This window comes from Triticum urartu, chromosome 7, assembly GCF_003073215.2.
Source record: "Triticum urartu cultivar G1812 chromosome 7, Tu2.1, whole genome shotgun sequence".
NCBI classification, from domain to species: domain Eukaryota; kingdom Viridiplantae; phylum Streptophyta; class Magnoliopsida; order Poales; family Poaceae; genus Triticum; species Triticum urartu.
The window spans coordinates 586,190,087-586,208,662 of NC_053028.1; positions in this window are offsets into that span (position 1 = coordinate 586,190,087).

Sequence of the window (18,576 nt, forward strand, 5' to 3'; positions counted from 1 at the left end):
TTTGTGACCCAGGAATATGCTGAGAAAAATGCCATCAAGCGACCGTGGGGAGACATCCTATACAAAAATCTTCAACCCAGGTCCAGAGAAGAAGCCATTGAATAAGGCTTCTATCCCTGCATGGTCCGAGGACCACAGCCTGCAGATGCACACCCATCGTCACTACTATGGTGTCGTGACGACAATCTGTTCAAGCGCAACTTCCAGTTTGCCAAGAACTCAGCGAAGAAGAACAAGAAGTCTTTGGGACTAGACTTCAACCCTGGTCCCCCTGCTCCCCGTGCCGATGGAACCCGCGAAGCTGAACCCAATCTTCTTGGGCCCTTCTATAACCTGGATGGCCTCATTACTCACATTTTTGTTCAAGGTGCCAAAGTGGATCATTTTGATGATGATGCGGACACTGATGAAGCCGCAACCCCTACTCCAAAGCCGCAGAAGCCAAAGAAGGCTAAGGCTTCAAGATCAGCTGCTCCACCAAAAATCTCACGGGCGAAGCCACTGGCTACTGCACCTCCTGAAGACAGTGTGTAGTCTGAAGATTTATCACGCATCTCCAAGCCCCGGAAAGTCAAGATGCCTCTGCCACACACCAGCCAAGAACTGACTGCTGCTGCTATTCTGCGCAACGATGCCATTGATCTGTCCAGTGATGAAGATCTAGCAGATGACGCCCTTGAGCAACTGATCAAGAGCAAAGAAGAAGCAAAAATCTTCAATGATCTGCCTCTCTTTGACGTGGCAATCATCCACAACTTCATTGATGAGTGGTTTGACACGCCCAACCTCATCTTCGAAGATCTGCAACTTCCAATTGGCCTCAGTGTCGCCTTCCATGGCGCCATTGCTTCAGAGTTAGCTATCGCCCAGCGCATTGTTGAACTGAAGCAGAAGATTGACTTTGAAAAAACTCAGTTCAAGAAGCATATGGCCACGCTTAGCATGTAAGAGGTGAAGAACTTCAAGATTATGCTGCACGAGCTCAAAGAAGCCTTTCTCAAGAAACGTGCAGAAGCTCAGGGTTCTCGTGAGTGCATGAAGAGCCTCGCTGACAAGTGTGTGCAAGGCTACAACGAGGCTGAGAAGCGCAAGGCCCTTGGGCGTCCGGGCATTGACCCCAGGATGGCTGCAAAGAAGAAGAAGAAGCCCGCTATGGCCAAAACCGACGCACCAAGGCAGGAAGCACATCCCATTGTCTTCCCAACCAGCATGACTGGCTCGAAGCCAAAAGCCAGGTCTACCGCTTCAGAACTGAAGAAGACGAGGACTGCTGAGGCTGAAGCCAGAAAGAGGAAACATCCTGAAGCCTCTGCTGCTGCTCCCTCCAAGAAGAAGCTGAAGACCAAGAAGGAACGGGCTGCTCCCACAGAGCCCTTAATTGTTGAACCCATCTCCATGGTTCGCCCTGCCACTGAACTTCAAGAGTGCCAACTGACTGTCCATGAGCCTGCTTTCACAGAGGCTCACGTAATTAAGACTTTCCAGCAGCTGATCCCACCGCTGCTGAAGACATTGGTCACCATGACAATGTTGAAGATAATGTAGTCCTTCCTCAGATCGAGCACCAACAGGTATCATCGCCTGTGCTAACGCACAACGAACTCATCAGCACTGGTCGTCCCTTGACGCCAATTGCTCAGGATACAACATGGGCTGATCACCCACAAGCACAAGAAGAAGATGACTTTGAGGCCCAGCCAACTCCATCTCCACAGGCGTCGCCAGCGTTACGCAGGCTTCGCAAAGGACCAAGGCCTCCAGTCTCCGAGTCTGAAGCTAAAGCTGCTGAAGACATTCCGGCTGCATCAGCCGATGACACCCAAGAAGAAGAACATGTCCCCACTCCCCCAACTACCGACGAAGCTGTTCTCGCGGAGAACGTGTCTGTGCCCGACCCTCCAGCTCATCAAGTGGAGGTAGAAAATCTTGAGGCTGCCACCACCAACACCAATGAAGCCACTGACGCTGTCATGGCTGAAGCAAATGTGGAGCCTCCACCAACCAATGAGCCAGAAGTCAGTGAAGCAAATGATGCTACTGCTCCTGTTCCTGTGCCTGTTGTTGGTCCTCAGTTTGACTATCATGTTGAGCACAGGCCTCAGGTACAGAAGCCAATTCCAAGGTTGCCCAGGTTTCCAGGTCCTGCATCAGCACCTGGACCCTTCAATGTCAACAGCTTCAAAGCAGACAACACTTTCTTCAATAGCTCCAAGAACCCCTACTCAAGGGAAAGAATATCTTCTGATCGGTTCTGGAGCTATCTGTAGCGAAGCTATTACTCCTGCATTCTGTACAATCAAGGTCGCATCTTCCCACATAAGCGTCTTGACACCGAAGCAATAGCTGGTCTGCCCTGTCTGGAAGAAGCTCTGGATTTCTTCAAAGAGGTTGGATTGTTGCCGTTTGTCACCGACCAAGAGCACCGGAATGAAGAGTTGCTGCTCCAATTCTATGCCACACTTCACATCCGTGGGTACAAAAGAGATCCGAAGACTTGGGTCCTGGAGTGGATGACAGGAAATGTTCATCACGAAGCCAAAGCCTTTGATATCATTGAGCTCACTGGTCTGCCCACTCCTGGCGATCTTTATGAACCTGGCTGTCAGCGTCACAGTGAAGCTATGGAGAACATCTTTCAGAAGCCTGAACTGAACGTGAGTCAGATGCTCAGTATGATGAAGCCCTTGCCACAAGATGCTGCATATCCTAAGGAGTTCTTTGTTGAAGACCTTGAGTATCTGCCAAGGACTATTTATCACATCATAAGGCGAACTCTCTGGCCCATCAAAGGACATTCTCCACATGCCAAGCTGGAAGGTGCAATGAAGACTTTGGTCTTCTATATTCTTCATGGCAAATGCTTCAATGCACAGGACTTCTTCATCCGCCAACTTGCTGCATCAGGCTCTGATCTTTTTGGCTTGAAGTTCTATGCTCCATGGATAATGCGGCTGATTAAACTCCACTCCGCTATCTCATATAAGCCATCTGCTCGCAACCATCGGATCTTTCTGCCTGATGTGGATATGTCCGTTGAAGCCATCTATCCTGAGCCTGCCAAGGAGCCTCTTAGTCTTTAGAATGCGGAGCATCACAGTTTCTCTCAGAACATTGAAGGAGTTGAAGCAGTTACTCGTGTTTATCCTCTGGCTGGAACTACACGTGCACCTCATCGTGCCCTTACTGAAGCCACCGAAGGCACTATTGCCCAACAACCCAAGAAGCGATCTCGTGTTCTCAATGACTGAGAGCTTCTGGTGGCTCTTCATCAGAAACAGGATAGGCATCATGACTGGCTGAAGCGCCAAATGCAAAGCCTCTTAGTGGATGTCAACCGCATTCGCAATCTTGCCACCAAGAATGCCTTTGTTGCCCATGAAACCTCTCGACGCACATGGAAAGGGCTGACGCTTATGTGCTCTGAAGATGATCTTCAAGAGGATGGCTTCTCTGAACGCTTCAAGCTTGACTCCACACCTCCCCGAAGGGCAGTGCTGCGACAAACTCCATCTCTTGAAGACTCTGAGTTCTCTTCCTCTGCGGCAACTGTGAATGCCAGAGTAATCGAGGACGAAGACGATGCTACTTCACCACCCCCTCCTTCAGCACGCTTCGACACTGCTCCAAGTTCTTCTGCACCGCCGAACACCGCCGACGACCCTGCTGCTTCACCTACTCTTCATGGGAACGAGTAGATGCTCTATGTATTCAAACCTTTTTGGTCCTTGCTGACAAAAGGGGGAGAAGCATATGAGTTTGATAGTCTTCAAGTGGGTCCATATGGGCGGTTGCTTTATATTTTGCCTAGTGTTTACAACTCTCGTTTTGATACATTTGGTTCTTTGAGTTGTAACACTTAAACTCGATGGTCGTCTGCTACTTATTTGCTACTTTGTGATGCGGTGATAAATTCCGCATGTGCGACGATAAATTCCACACTTAGATCATTTTGCAGACGTCCATTTTCCATTATGCATGTCATTATCTTCACATACCTTCACATGCATAATGAATTGTCATCATAAGTTGAAGAGGATCTCCACAAGTACAACTTGCCATGTGCATTAATTTGCATTCCAAAAGCAAATTACTCATATGCACATCTTCAGGGGGAGCCCTTGCAACTTATGAAGACAATTCCTTATCCTTTACAATTTCACATACTATATTCCCCGTTGAAAACTTCAACTAGTTTGTCATCAATCACCAAAAAGGGGGAGATTGTAAGTGCATCTAGTGCCACCCCTAGTTGGTTTTGGAGTATTGATGACAAACCTAGTTGAGGGACTAATGTGTTTGTGAGAATTGCAGGATAACACAGGTAGAAGTCCCTCATTGATTCGGTTTTCCTACCAGAGATGACCCCTAAAAATATATGAAGACATTGAAGTCAAAGGTGGTATGTGAAGATATTCACATTGAAGACTATGACAAGAGAAGACATCGCATGAAGTCTATGGAGCTCGAAGACTTAGATCTTTCTTAGTTCTTTTTCTTGTTTGTTGAGTCATAGGAACCACCGTACTGTTAAGTGGGGTCCAAGAGAACCAGTCAGAATGACTGAAGTGATGCTTAACCAAAACCTATATCTTCGAGTGAAGACTATGAGAGAGAATCTTGTCCAGAGTCGGACAAGTCAGCTTTGCTTGTAGCCCAAGTAAAGTTGCCGTGTGTGTTTGAAATCTGACCGTTGGAACACGTGTCAGTTCCTTAGTGACCCAGGGTCATTTCGGACAGATCAGGTCGGGTTGCCTAGTGGCTATAAATAGCCCACCCCCTACAACCATAAATGGTTGGCTGCTCAGAGTTAGAGTACGGCTTTTGTCGTTTGAGAGCAACCCACCTCGAAGGCTTTGAGAGAGAATTCCTTGCGAGGATAAAGCCCTAACCACCCAGAGCCAAAGAGTGTTAGGCATCACTTAAGTCTTCCTGTCTGTGTGATCTGAAGACTGATTACACTTGAGGACTATGAATCCTCCAGCCGGTTAGGCGTCGCGTTCTGAGCATCCAAGAGTCATTGTGGATCGTCGGTGAACGAAGTCTATGAAGGTTTGGGAGTCTACCTTGAAGACTTACCAGAGTGATTGGGCAAGGTCTGTGTGACCTTAGCTCAAGGGGAATACGGTGAGGACTGGGTGTCCTGAGCTGCGTGTTCAGGACTGGGTGTCTGGGACTGTGTGTCCTCAAGTTTAAATACCTAGCCGCCCTAACTAGACGTACAGTTGTCACAGCAACTGGAACTGGTCTAACAAATCATTGTCTTCAATGAGTCACTGGTTTCATCCTTCCCTTCCCTTTACTTACTGTTGGTCCTTGTGAAGTCATTGTATGATTGCACTATCTTTTGTCTTCACTGAGTAACTGCTTGTTCTAATTGGCTTCAAAATATCTTCCTACCTGATCCTTACTACCTAGCTGCTATAGGTCATTGTGCTTTCACTTCATTGAATACTTGACTATGGTTTGCCTAGTGTAGTCTACCTTCCGCTGCATGGTAATAGGTCTATTTCTATCGTTTGTCTTCGAAACTTCCACATTTTGTAGACTTTCATAAAAATCGCCTATTCACCCCCCCCCCTAGTCGATATAACGCACTTTCACAATCCCATTCTTCACCTTCTTCACCATTGCATCAAGAAGTTGTGCCTCACGAATTTGATCTACCAAAGTAGGAGAGACTTGGAGGTTGGCAAGAAATCCTTGAGGAACAACTTGGAGATTAAATTTGCGGAAAGCTTCACAAAGATCCGGTTGGAAGGGGTTTAGAATCAAACTGTTGCAATAAGCCTTTCTGCTCAAAGCGTGTGCAATGACATTGGCCTTGCCTGGAGTATATTCAATACTCGGATTATACTCTTGAATCATTTCGACCCAACAAGTCTGCCTGAGGTTGAGGTTGGGTTGAGTGAAGATGTACTTGAGGTTCTTATGATCAGTGAAGATGTCCACTTTCCTTCCCAACAAGAGATGTCTCCATGTTAAAAGAGCATGGACAACTGCCGCCAACTCGAGGTCATGAGTGGGGTATTTCTTTTCATTGGGCTTCAACTGGCGGGAGGTATAGGCCACAACTTTCTTCTCTTGCATTAACACAGCACCGAGACCTTGTAGGGAAGCATCACAAAAAACCTCGAATGTTTTGGATTCATCAGGAGGAGTCAGAACTGGAGCTGTGACTAACTTCTCTTTGAGGGTGTTGAACGCGATGTCCCATTCAGGCGTCCAGACATACTTCACATGCTTCTGGAGGAGGTTGTAAAGAGGCTTCGTGATCTTAGAGAAATTCTCAACGAATCTTCGACAATAGCTTGCAAGCCCAAGGAAACTGCAGAGCTGCTTGACATTCTGAGGCGGTTCCCAATTCACAATTGCAGACACCTTCTCAGGATTAACATCTATGCCCTTAGCTGAGATGATATGCCCAAGGTAGAGAACCTCATCGAGCCAAAACTCGCACTTTGAAAACTTCGCATAGAACTGATGTTCTCTGAGTTTGTCCAGCACCAATCTCAAATGCTTGGCATGATCCTCCTTGTTCTTGGAAAAGACCAAAATATCATCGAGATACACCAAGACGAAGTCATTTGTGTAAGGGTTGAAGATGAAGTTCATCATGCGAGAAAATGTTGGAGGAGCATTGACAAGGCCGAAAGACATGACAGTGTATTCATAGGAACCATAGCTTGTTCTAAATGTTGTCTTGGGGATATCGTGTTCATGAATGTGAAACTGATGATAGCCCATATGAAGGTCAAGCTTGGAGAATACTTGAGCACCCTTGAGTTGTTTGAATAGCTCATTGATGTTGGGAAGTGGGTATTTGTTCTTTATGGTCTTCTTGTTCAATGGGCGTTAGTCGACACAAAGTCGGTCCGTGCCATCCTTCTTCTTGACAAAAAGAACACCACAACCCCATGGAGAAGAACTCGGTCGGATCAGACCCATACGCTCTTGTACATCAACTTGTTTCTTCAGCTCCTTCAACTCTTCTGGTCCAAGCTTGTAAGAACGTTTACAAACAGGTTCCGTGCCAGGCTCAAGATCAATGACGAATTCAACTGGCCGGTGAGGAGGCATTCCTGGAAGTTCTTCTGGAAAGATGTCTTGATATTCACAAACAACTGGAATCTGAGAGATGGCATTCAACTCGCATTGAGAGAAAACAGTCGAATGGTATCATCATGAGCGGCAAAGACGATCACATCCTCAGAAGAGCGTGTCAATTGAATCTACTTGGCAGCACAATCAAGCTGAGCCTTGTGCTTAGAAAGCCAGCCCATGCCGAGAATTAGATCAATATCCGAGTTACCAAGAAAAATTAGAGAGGACAGAAACTTATAGTCGCCCATCTTGATAGACACATCCGGAATCATGGAGTTAGCGTTCATGTGTTTACCCGGTGAGACAACTGCTAGCGGACTAGGCAAAACTTGGAAAGCCAACTCATGCTTAGATGCAAATGGTCTTGAGATGAAACTAAGTGATGCACCAGCAATAACATTAACAGGAAGATTACCCATGATCACTTCTGAAGAGTCCTCTGCCTGAGCTGCGTTCAGCATGTTAACCTTTGCAAACTTGGGATTATGCTTGACCACTGCATTGCTAACAGATCTCATAGGAGGAGGAGGCGGAAGGCGCCTCTGGTTGAAGCATTTGTTCGCATAGTGCCCTTTCTGCTGACACTTGTTGCACGTAACCTCTGAGAGCGGCCGGTGATACGGAGTACTTGACCTTGGAGCATGAGACGAAGCTTTGTTCTGAATGCCTGGGTTGGGGGGGGGGGAAGATCCATTGCCACCTTTGCTCTTCTGCTGAAAAGGCTAATGGAACGAAGGAGGAGGAGGCAACCAGAACTTTTGCTGCTTAGCTGCCACTTGAGTTAAAGAAGAAGAAGAAGGAGTTGCATCCCTAACTCTCTTCTTAGAAGCATCGCACTTGAGCTGAGCAGCTTCTTGCTTTAGTGCCATGTTGTAGAACTCATCATACTTGGTCGTCTCAAAAAGCACGAGAGCTAGATGAAGATCTTCTCTGAGACCACCTCTGAATTGATAAATCATGCTCTTCTCATCAGGGGCGTCTTGTTTAGCGAAGCGAGCGAGCCTCTGAAACAGGATGTTGTATTGGTAAACAGACAAACTACCTTGCTTCAGGTTGCAGAACTACTCGCGCTTACTCTCAACAACGCTTTGAGGAATGTGGTGAGCTTTGAAGTCTCGGCGGAAACCATCCTAGGTAATCACACGACCTCCTCTGGAATCTTGTTGATACCACTTAGCAGCTTGGTCTTTGAGTTGGAACGAAGCAAACTTGACAAAGTCCTTAGGCCTGACGTTGCTACACTCAAAATGTTTGCAGATATCCACGAGCCAATCATCAGTGTCGGTGGCCTCTACACAGTTACTGAAAGACTTCGGCTGGTTTGCGAGGAACTAGTTGAGGGTAGCAAACTGAGCTTGATTGTTGCAATGGCCTTAATTTCCTTGGTTGCGCTCTTGCAAGAGTTGCAAAAGCATCTGCGTGTTGGCGTTGGTGGCGGCCATGACAGCTTGTCATGCCTCCGGAGGTGGAGGTGGTGGCCGAGGTTCCGGATTCTGAAGCATTGGAGGAGCCATCCTGAAAAGGTTGACATCCGTTAGCATCTTGACAGACATATATTCAAGCTGAATCAATGGATTGAAATTGCAACATATAGCCTTAACATTCGAACAAGAATGAACGAATGAATTCCAAAGTAAATCATCACACTTCCATAAATTGAGAAGCCACTTAGATAGAGGTAGATGAATAAAAGAACAAGGTACGGATATGAACAAATAATTGGTAAGGATTACCCAATCACAAACCAAATATCTGCGGGAAGAAATACTAGAGCTACATGAATTCCCACCTATGAAACTCCCGAAACTTTCTGGTTATGCAATCAGGTGTTGGGGATACAGGGGAAGCATAATATCTCACCCAAAGCTAGCAAATCCTACATCCAGTTGTATCCATCCTTCAACACATAACCAAGAAACCTTCGGAAATCATTTAGCTCAACCTTCGAAAAGCATCCGTTATACGAGTTATGGCAATACTCCCAAACTCCCGCCCCAGTAATGGGTGGCGTCGAGGTTATCTCACCAACAACTGCATAAAAGATATTTTCGATGTCGGTGAAATTCAGGTATTCCAGAACCGCAACGATAAAATTGTGACGACAACACCTCAGAGCTCAACTCCTCGGGACACTGCCACAACCCCTAAATGTCAGGAGGCACCAAGAACAATGTTCTCGTCACAAAACCATTGGAACGATTCCAAGATACCCTCGTGATCCTAAAAAAAATTAGTGAAATTTGAGAAGAGAAGAGTCAAAACTCTACGTCAGGAAGCCTCACCAGAGCGACGAAGGGACTGAGGAGTAAAAAGAATCCTACTCTCCGATATATATAGTCCTATGAGACTCAAAACATTTTTCTAGACTCAACAACGCCAACGATTCGATCAAGCTGGGGGCTCCTAAGTCGGGGAAGGCTCTGATACCAACTTGTAACACCCATGATGCGGCTATATCTCCCACGTGTCGGAGCATGACTTAGAGGCATAACCGCATAGTAGGCATGTCGTAAGAGGGGTAATCTTTACACATCCCATGTACTGAATAAGAAAGAGATAAATAGTTGGCTTACAACCACCACTTCACACAATACATAAATATAGCATTACATCATCCAGATACAATCAAGGTCCGACTACGGAACCAAAATAAAGACAACCCCAAATGCATAAGATCCCCGATCGCCCCAACTGGGCTCCACTACTGATCGTCTGGAAAGGAAACATAGTAACGTCCTGAATCCTTGTTGAACTCCCACTTGAGTTCTGTTGGGGATATTACTATCAGTTATAACCCGCCCAGGAGGGGCCGGGTTAGCCCCAATGACGGGTTACACAAGAAGCCCAGTAAACATTCAAGATTATAGTTTATTAAGTCTTATAGAAGGCCCAAAGGCCTGAAGGCGGTTTAAGGCCTGATATTGTGAACCGATGTATGTAAGGAAAGACTTGTAAAGAAAGGCATGTAAAGGAAGTCACCGAGCCAGACACGATTATGAGCCGGACGGGACTCTGTAGGCCACCAGGCGTCAACCCATGTATATAAGGGGATGACCCGGTGGCGACTTAGGGCAAGAAACAACAAGTCGATAACCAAGCCAGAGAGTTGAGCCTCTTGGTGATCAAAACCCCAGCAATACCAATCCCAACTAGACGTAGTCCTTTACCTTCATCGTAAGGGGCCGAACTAGTATAAAACCTTCTCGTGTCCTTTGTCTTGATTAACCCCTTTAAGCTTCCTAGTGCCATGGCCCTACGACTAAGTCCTTGCTCTAGGACATCTGCCATGACAATTCCACGACAGTTGGCGCCCTCCATGGGGCCAGCGCACGGTGGATTTGAGTTCTTGAAGGGCAACTTCAAAGGGCTCAAGGGATACGTTGTGGGCCGGATGACCAAGAGTCGTCGCGGCAAGCTCTACATCGACGACGAAGGCTGGGGCCCGGAGGCCGGCTCAATTGAGTACGGATACCAGGTCCCCTTCAGCGGAATTCACGTCTTCATAGGCCGGATCAGCGAGTCAGGTCCTGAGCCGGACGTCCACACCAACCTCATTGAAACGGCTCGGCGCACGAAGACCGCCCATGTTCAATCTGCCGTGAAGAATGCCTTCGTAGGCTGCGTCCATGGCGGTGAATGCTTTGAAGGATCGGTGGAGAGCGGTGAGACGGCCGTCTGTTCTGATACTGCTTCATCAACGGGCGAGACGGACTCTTTGTACCAACTGCAGGATGGCATGCTCGGGGGCTGTTCCGATGGCAGCAATATTCCGGACCCTCTTGATCCGCCGAATTGGGACAGAGTCTTCATGGCAAGGACACAGACCGGGCAGAATTCTACAGCAGCGGCGGCAACAACTACCAGGTCGGCCGCAGCCGGTTCAGGAGACCCCGCGCGCCCTCCGGCTCAGATCTTGATGGACCTCATGGATAAACTGACGACTCTGTTGACTGCCATGGTAGAGCCGGCGGATAAAGCCCAGCATGACGCAGAGGTGGCACGCGTATGTGAAGAGATGGTGCAAGCTAAAGAAAATCTAGCCGCGGAGGAACTCAGGATGGCAGCAGAGCGGGCGGCTTTGGACGTTCGTGATCAACAGCTTCAAGAAGAGACCTTCCGACTCTCGGTGGATCTGAACGCGTCAGACGAGGTCATGAGGAGGAGGCATCAGAAAACCTAATCACATCTGCCTCTGACGCTCGATCCTAGGAATCTTTTTCACACACCCGAAGCCGGGGGAAGTAACCCTCCAGAGGCACCTCAGATTACAACACCCAGCGCACCGGTCCAGCCGCGCGCCATGGATCCACCTCGTATAATTACCTCTCCGCCTCATTATGTCCCAACGCCGCCGGGTCACTTCTCCAACCCTTTGGAAAACCTCATCGCAGCATCGGCTCGTCTGGCGGCTCTTCTGATGGAAGGTGACTCACCGGCGACAATTGAAACATGGAGGGTAAGAGAACTTCTTCAAACAGCTCTGGCACAGCAGGATGCATACTCCTACAGTCGAGATAGGATCCATTCAACTCCTCGCCCAAGCCAGAGCCCGAGTTACAGTAGGCATATGGAATCGGCAGAGATTTCAAGCAATGCTCAACGCCACAACCGGCCATACAGGCATGAGCCGATGCGGGCTAGAGCCCTTAACTTGGCGGATCAGGAGAGGATTCGTCAAGAGGCGCACTGAGCAGTTCAAATGGCAGCAGACCAGGCGGCTCATCAAGCTTTTCCGGCTTATCCAGCAACCTCGGTCGAGGCAGGAGTGGCCACAAGAACCGGAGGCGTTCCTTGCTTGGTGTCGGCCATACGTAATGAGCGTTTGCCAAAGGACTTTAAGGGGCCTCGTAAGGTACCTAATTACACGGCTGACTTATAGCCCGGGGCTTGGATTGAGAGTTATGAGATGGCTATGGAGTTATTGGAGGTCAGCGATGCAACAATGGCCAAGTATTTCACTATGATGTTAGATGGAACAGCTCGTACTTGGTTGAAGGGATTGCCACCCAATTCTATCGGCTCATGGGCGGAGTTGAAGGTCCGGTTCATCCAGAACTTTAAAGACACGTGTAAGCAGCCTATGTCGATTGTGGACCTGACCAATTACAAGCAAGAGGATGGTGAATCCACAACCCATTGGGTGCGCCGGGTCAAGGAGATAATACATTCATCTAATAAGATGGATGTCGGCTCAGCGGTCTTGATGTTGGAGAAAAATTGCCGTTTTGAACCTCTGAAGCAGAAGCTGGGGCAGCTCAAGCATGACTGTAATGACATGGGAACGTTAATGGCAGCTCTCATCAAGTATGCTGATTCTGATACTACGAAGGACCCGGTGTCTGATGAAGAAAAGGCAACAAAGGGAAAGAAGAACGGCAACGGCAAGGGTCACCAGCATAACCCGGCAAATCAAGGAGGTAATAAATGTAAGGCTGGTGAATTTGTTGCTAACACCAATGCACGGGGCGGAAATCAACGGCGCAAGGGCAGACACCCCCCGCCCCCCTGGTCGGGCGGGTCAGGTCCCACCCTTGAGCAATTATTGAATGAGCCTTGTCCAAAACACGGCACCCGGGAGAAGCCAGCCACCCACCTGTGGAAAGATTGTACGATCATGAAGGCATTTAAAAATTCAAACGCATTTGATGGAGGCCACGGCCCAGGTGGCGGCTCAGGTGGAGGCGGTTTCCAAGGCCCGGGCGCCGTCTTAGGTGGAGGAGGATTCCACGGTCAGGGTCATCCTGGTAACCAAGGAGGGTATAATCCGCAACCCAGCCAAAGTAATCAGCAACAGCAGTCTGGATATCAGAGCAATCCGAAGCAGCTGAATAGTGGGCAATACCATGTATTCACTACTAGCTTATGTAAGAGAGACCAGAAACTTCACAAGAGGGTCGTCCATGTCATTGAGCCGGCGGTTCTGTGTTACTTACGTTGCTTAGAGCAGCCTATTGTGTGGAGTAGGGAGGATCACCCACCCCGGGTCGATAATCCGGGACACTTGGCTTTGGTGGTAGCACCTCAGGTTGGTGGATACAAATTCACTAAAGTACTCATGGATGGAGGCAGCAGCATCAACATCCTCTACTATGAGACGCTCCGCCAGATGGGATTGACTGATAAGAGTCTTAAACAATCCAACACTGTTTTGCACGGTGTGGTTCCTGGCGAGTCGGCATACAGAGTGGGTAAGATTGAACTGGAAGTAGCCTTTGGGGATGAGTATTACTCCAGAGCAGAAAAATTAACCTTTGAGGTGGTTAAGATCAAAAGCCCGTATCATGCTCTGTTTGGACGGCCGGCTTATGCCAAATTCATGGATCGGCCGTGTTATTTGTATTTGCAGCTTAAGATGCCGGGTTATAAGGGCACCATCATAGTACACAGGAGCCAGAAAATAGCCTTGGAGTGTGAAGAAGGTGATGCTGCCTATGCTGAATCTGTCTATGCAACAGAGGAGTTAAAATTTTACAAAGATCATGTTGACCCGGCAGACATGACGTCATTAAAAAAACCAACAACAGAGCATGAGCTAGTGTTGAAGTTCAAGTCAGCTGATGACACCAAGATGGTTGACTTTGTGCCTGGTGACTCATCCAAGCAGTTCGTCATCAGTGCTAACTTGGATCCAAAATAGGAAAGCGCGCTCATCGAGTTCATCCGTGAGAACCGGGACATCTTCGCATGGAAACCTTTAGACATGCCAGGTGTTCCGAGGGAACTCGCTGAGCACATTCTCAATATTGATCCAAAGTTTAAACATGTCAGACAATTTCTCCGGCGGTTCAATGAAGAAAGGCGCAAGGCCATTGGAGAAGAGGTGGCCCGGCTTTTGGCAGCTGGTTTCATTGTAGAAGTCTTTCACCCAGAGTGGTTAGCCAACCCGGTGCTTGTACTCAAAAAGAATGGCACCTGGCGTATGTGTGTGGATTACACCGATCTGAACAAGGCTTGTCCGACTGATCCTTTTGCCCTCCCCCGTATTGATCAGATCATTGATGCTACGGCGGGTTGTGCACGTTTGAGTTTCTTGGATGCTTATTCTGGTTATCATCAGATCAAGATGGCAGTTAAGGATCATGAGAAGACGGCTTTTATCACTCCTTTTGGGGCTTTCTGCTATGTGTCTATGACTTTTGGGCTTAAGAGTGCCCAGGTGACTTACCAACGGTGTGTGGAGAATTGTCTTCACGATCAAATTGGGTGTAATGTTCATGCTTATGTGGATGATATAGTGGTAAAATCTAGGAAAGAGGAAACATTGGTCATAGATATGAAAGAGACTTTTGATAATCTCCGGGTCTATAAAATGATGCTTAACCCGGCCAAGTGTGTTTTTGGAGTCCCAGCCAGCAAGCTCTTGCATTTTTTGGTGTCTAATCGAGGTATTGAGGCTAACCCAGAGAAAATCAAGGCAATTACATCCCTGGTCAAACCAACATGCATCAATGACATTCAACGACTGGCGGGCCATGTTGCTGCTTTGAGCCGTTTCATAAGCCGGTTAGTGGAGAAGGCAATGCCTCTGTATCAGATGATGAAGAAAACAGATGATTTTGTTTGGAGCGATGCTGCAAACTCTGCTTTTGAAGATCTGAAAACATAGCTTGCTGAGCCGCCGGTCCTGGCTGCTCCAGTTGAGAAAGGGCCGCTGTTGTTATACGTGGCCGCCAACTCACGAGCTGTTAGTGTGGCTATTGTGGTGGAGCGCAAGGAGGCTGGGAAGGAGCATCCGGTTCAACGGCCGGTTTACTACGTCAGTGAGGTGCTAATTGAATCCAAGCAACGATATCCACATTGGCAGAAGCTCGTATATGGGGTGTTCATGGCAAGCCGGAAGCTTAAGCATTACTTTCGGGGACATCCAATCACCATGGTTAGCTCTGCTCCTTTGGGAGACATCATTCAAAACAGAGAAGCCACTGGGCGAGTCGCCAAGTGGGCAATTGAGCTTGGGTCTCATGGGATGAAGTATGTGCCACGTACCGCGATCAAATCTCAAGCACTGGTTGACTTCATTAATGACTGGACAGAAATGCAGATGCCAGAAGAGAAACTAGACAGCACGTATTGGACTATTCATTTTGATGGGTCCAGATAGTTGGAAGGCTCGGGGGCTGGAGTTGTGTTAACCTCTCCGCGAGGTGACAAATTTTGTTATGTGTTATGGTGGATGTTTCCTTGCACTAACAACGCAGCAGAGTATGAAGCCTTGCTCCATGGTCTTCGAGTGGCAAAAGAGATGAGTTTGAGCCGGGCCAGATGTCTTGGCGACTCATATCTAGTGGCTCAACAGGTATCAGGCAAGTGGGATTCCAAGGACCCTCTCATGGCGGCTTATTGCCGGGAGGTTGATGCTGTTGCAGGGCATTTTAAAGGTTATCAGGTGGAGCACATTGACCGTCAAAAAAATGAAGCGGCTGATGCTTTAAGCCGGTTGGGGTCTCAGCGTAAGCCGGTACCACCTAACACCTTTTTGGATGTTTTACATAACCCGTCTGTCAAGTTGCCCACAGAAGAAGATTTAGTTGTTCCTGACCCAGAGGCACAATTGGTGGCGGCTCTTCATGTCATCCCAGATTGGACAGTACCATTCTTGGCTTACATGACCCGGGGAGAGTTACCAGCGGATGAGACCCTGGCTCGACAGATAACCCGGCGGTCTAAGTCAATGACGATTTCAGATGTAGAATTATACCACCGCAGTGTCTCCGGAGCGTTTCAGCGGTGTGTTTCCCCCGAAGAAGGTCAACAAATACTTCGTGAGATCCATGAAGGCGATTGTGGTCATCACGCCGGGTGAAATCTCTGGTGGCCAAGGCTTTTCGTCACGGTTTTTACTGGTTGACGGCTCACGCTGATGCAGAGGATCTGGTCAGCAGATGTGATGGATGTCAAAAGTTTGCACGGCGAGCGCGTGTGCCGGCTCAAGAGCTTCGGATGATTCCAATCACTTGGCCGTTTGCGGTCTGGGGGCTTGACATGGTGGGATCTTTCAAAAGGTCTAAGGATAAAAAGACACATCTCTTGGTGGCAGTTGATAAATTCACTAAGTGGGTTGAGGCGGGGCCTGTGAGTAAGTGTGACGTGGCCACGGCGGTTCATTTCATGAAAAAGGTGATCTTCCGTTTTGGTTTTCCACACAGCATTAACACTGACAATGGCACTAATCTGTCCCAAGGGGCTATGGAGGAGTTTTGTCAGCGTGAGCATATCCGACTTGATGTTTCTTCTGTAGCTCATCCTCAATCCAATGGTCAAGCTGAGAGAGCCAATCAGGAAATTTTGAAAGGTCTCAAACCCCGGGTTATGGTTCCTTTACAGCGAATGTCGGGTTGTTGGGTAGAGGAATTACCCTCAGTGTTGTGGAGTATCAACACCACACCTAACAGGTCTACAGGTTACACACCTTTCTTCATGGTTTATGGAGCAGAAGCAGTGTTGCCTAGTGACATCCGTCATGACTCGCCCCATGTGGCGGCTTATGTTGAAGCTAATAATGAACAAGCCAGACAGGATGCACTTGACTTATTGGATGAAGAAAAAGACTTAGCAGTGGCTCAGTCAGCAATTTATCAATAGAACCTGCGCCGTTATCACAGCCGCCGGGTCAAATCCAGAAATTTTCAAGAAGGCGACCTGGTGCTCTGGCTCTTCTAGGATCTGTCAGATGCGCACAAGCTATCCCCACCTTGGGAAGGAACCTTTGTGGTCAGCAAGAACTTAAACAACGGGTCGTATTACCCCATTGACGTTCGAGAACACAAAGATTCATGTAAGTTGGAGGAGGAGACCCGCCGGCCAGGGAACATTGCTCAACTTCGGCCATACTACACCTGAGCTACCGGCTCTCATCATGTACATACTTTAACATTGTTTATACCATGATAAGTAATAAAGTAAGACCATCGGTCTCTTTTCTTTTCAAAGATTATGCATCTTTGTTATTTCTTATTCTCAAATGACTATTAAGGAGCTGATCATATTTGAATCAACTCTAACCTTTTTTTTGGTCCGGCTTATGATCATATTTGAATCTAGCTACAATTATCATGGTCACTTGGGGGCTTCCTGTTCAAACATAGGTCGTATTCGAACCAAAGAGAACATAGCTGTCGTAACCCTCTTGATCGGCTCAAGGCCAAACTCACTAGGGGGCTTCTTGATCGTATCTGAATCATAGCTTAACCCCTTTTGGGTCCGACTTGGATCGTATCCGAATCAGGGTCGTTAAAAACCTCTTGAGGTCATTTGGGGGCTTCTTGTTCAAACATAGGTCGTATTTGAACCAAAGAGAACATAGTTGTCAGTACCCTCTTAATCGGCGCAACGCCACAGCCACTGGGGGCTATATGGTCGTATTCGAACCGTAGCTTAACCCCTTTGGTCCGGTTTACTGATCATATTCGAATCAGAAGCCACCAACCTTTAAATATAAGGTTAAATCATACTTGGTAACTGTTATTTGCCTTTGAGTTTCTTGTTGCAAATAATTAGCATGATCTTCTTTGTCGGTTTGTCTATTTGACAACATGGCTACCAAGGTATAATGATCATTGAAGTATTCAAAGGTATTGATTTCTCTAAAAGATTGAGTTATCGGCTTCATTACCCGGGTTACTCAAGCCGGTGGTCTAAGGATCAAAGGTGCAAGTATGGCTATTATTTATATATAATTGTCTACTGCATTAAGTAAAGAGTTAGTTTCAGCCCTTGTCCTTTATTTATATCTGCTTTCTGTTTTTCTACTATGATGAACATATTGGATATAAGCCGGGTGTTTTAACCCGTTCAATTCTAAGCCGCCAGGCCAGTCTTTTCTTGTCTCTACAGGGTACAAATTTAAAGTGTTGTAGAAACGATCATCAAATATAATGCATCTATTGCCATCAGGAAACACGGAGTCACATACAGTGTTTTATGCACGATGGCATAAGCAAGGCATTCAGTGTTTTCACAGCTAAACTATTACATGGCTTTTTATAAGCCAAATGAAGATGGTTATTATTCCTCCGTCGCAGGTTCACCGCCCTCTGTTGGCTGGAAGTTGGGTTTTGACGAGTCAAAACCATTCACGGCAACGAATTCTGCTTCATCATCGATCAGGCCTGCCGGGTTAACCTCCGGGGCAAATGTGTTTTCTCTTACATGCGGGATTAAATCTGTCACCTTGTACGAGGGAGTTGCCATCTTCTTATTTTCAGCATCAAATATGGCTGGTATTTGTCAATATTGGTGTCGTCTCCAAGGGTAGTTACCTGAGGTCGGACTCCGCGCATGCAGGCCATGAAGTCATCCTGCTCAAAAGGAGAACCATCTTCCTTCACGGTGGGATAGCCTCTGGCCACGTCCGCCGGGTCTAGGTCTGGCACCCAAGCCTTGGAACGACTCAGGGCAGTCAAAGCTCTGGCTCGCACGCAGGAGCGTTTCACTTCTTGAAACCTGGGAGGCAGGATTGACAGTTTCTTCAGGACG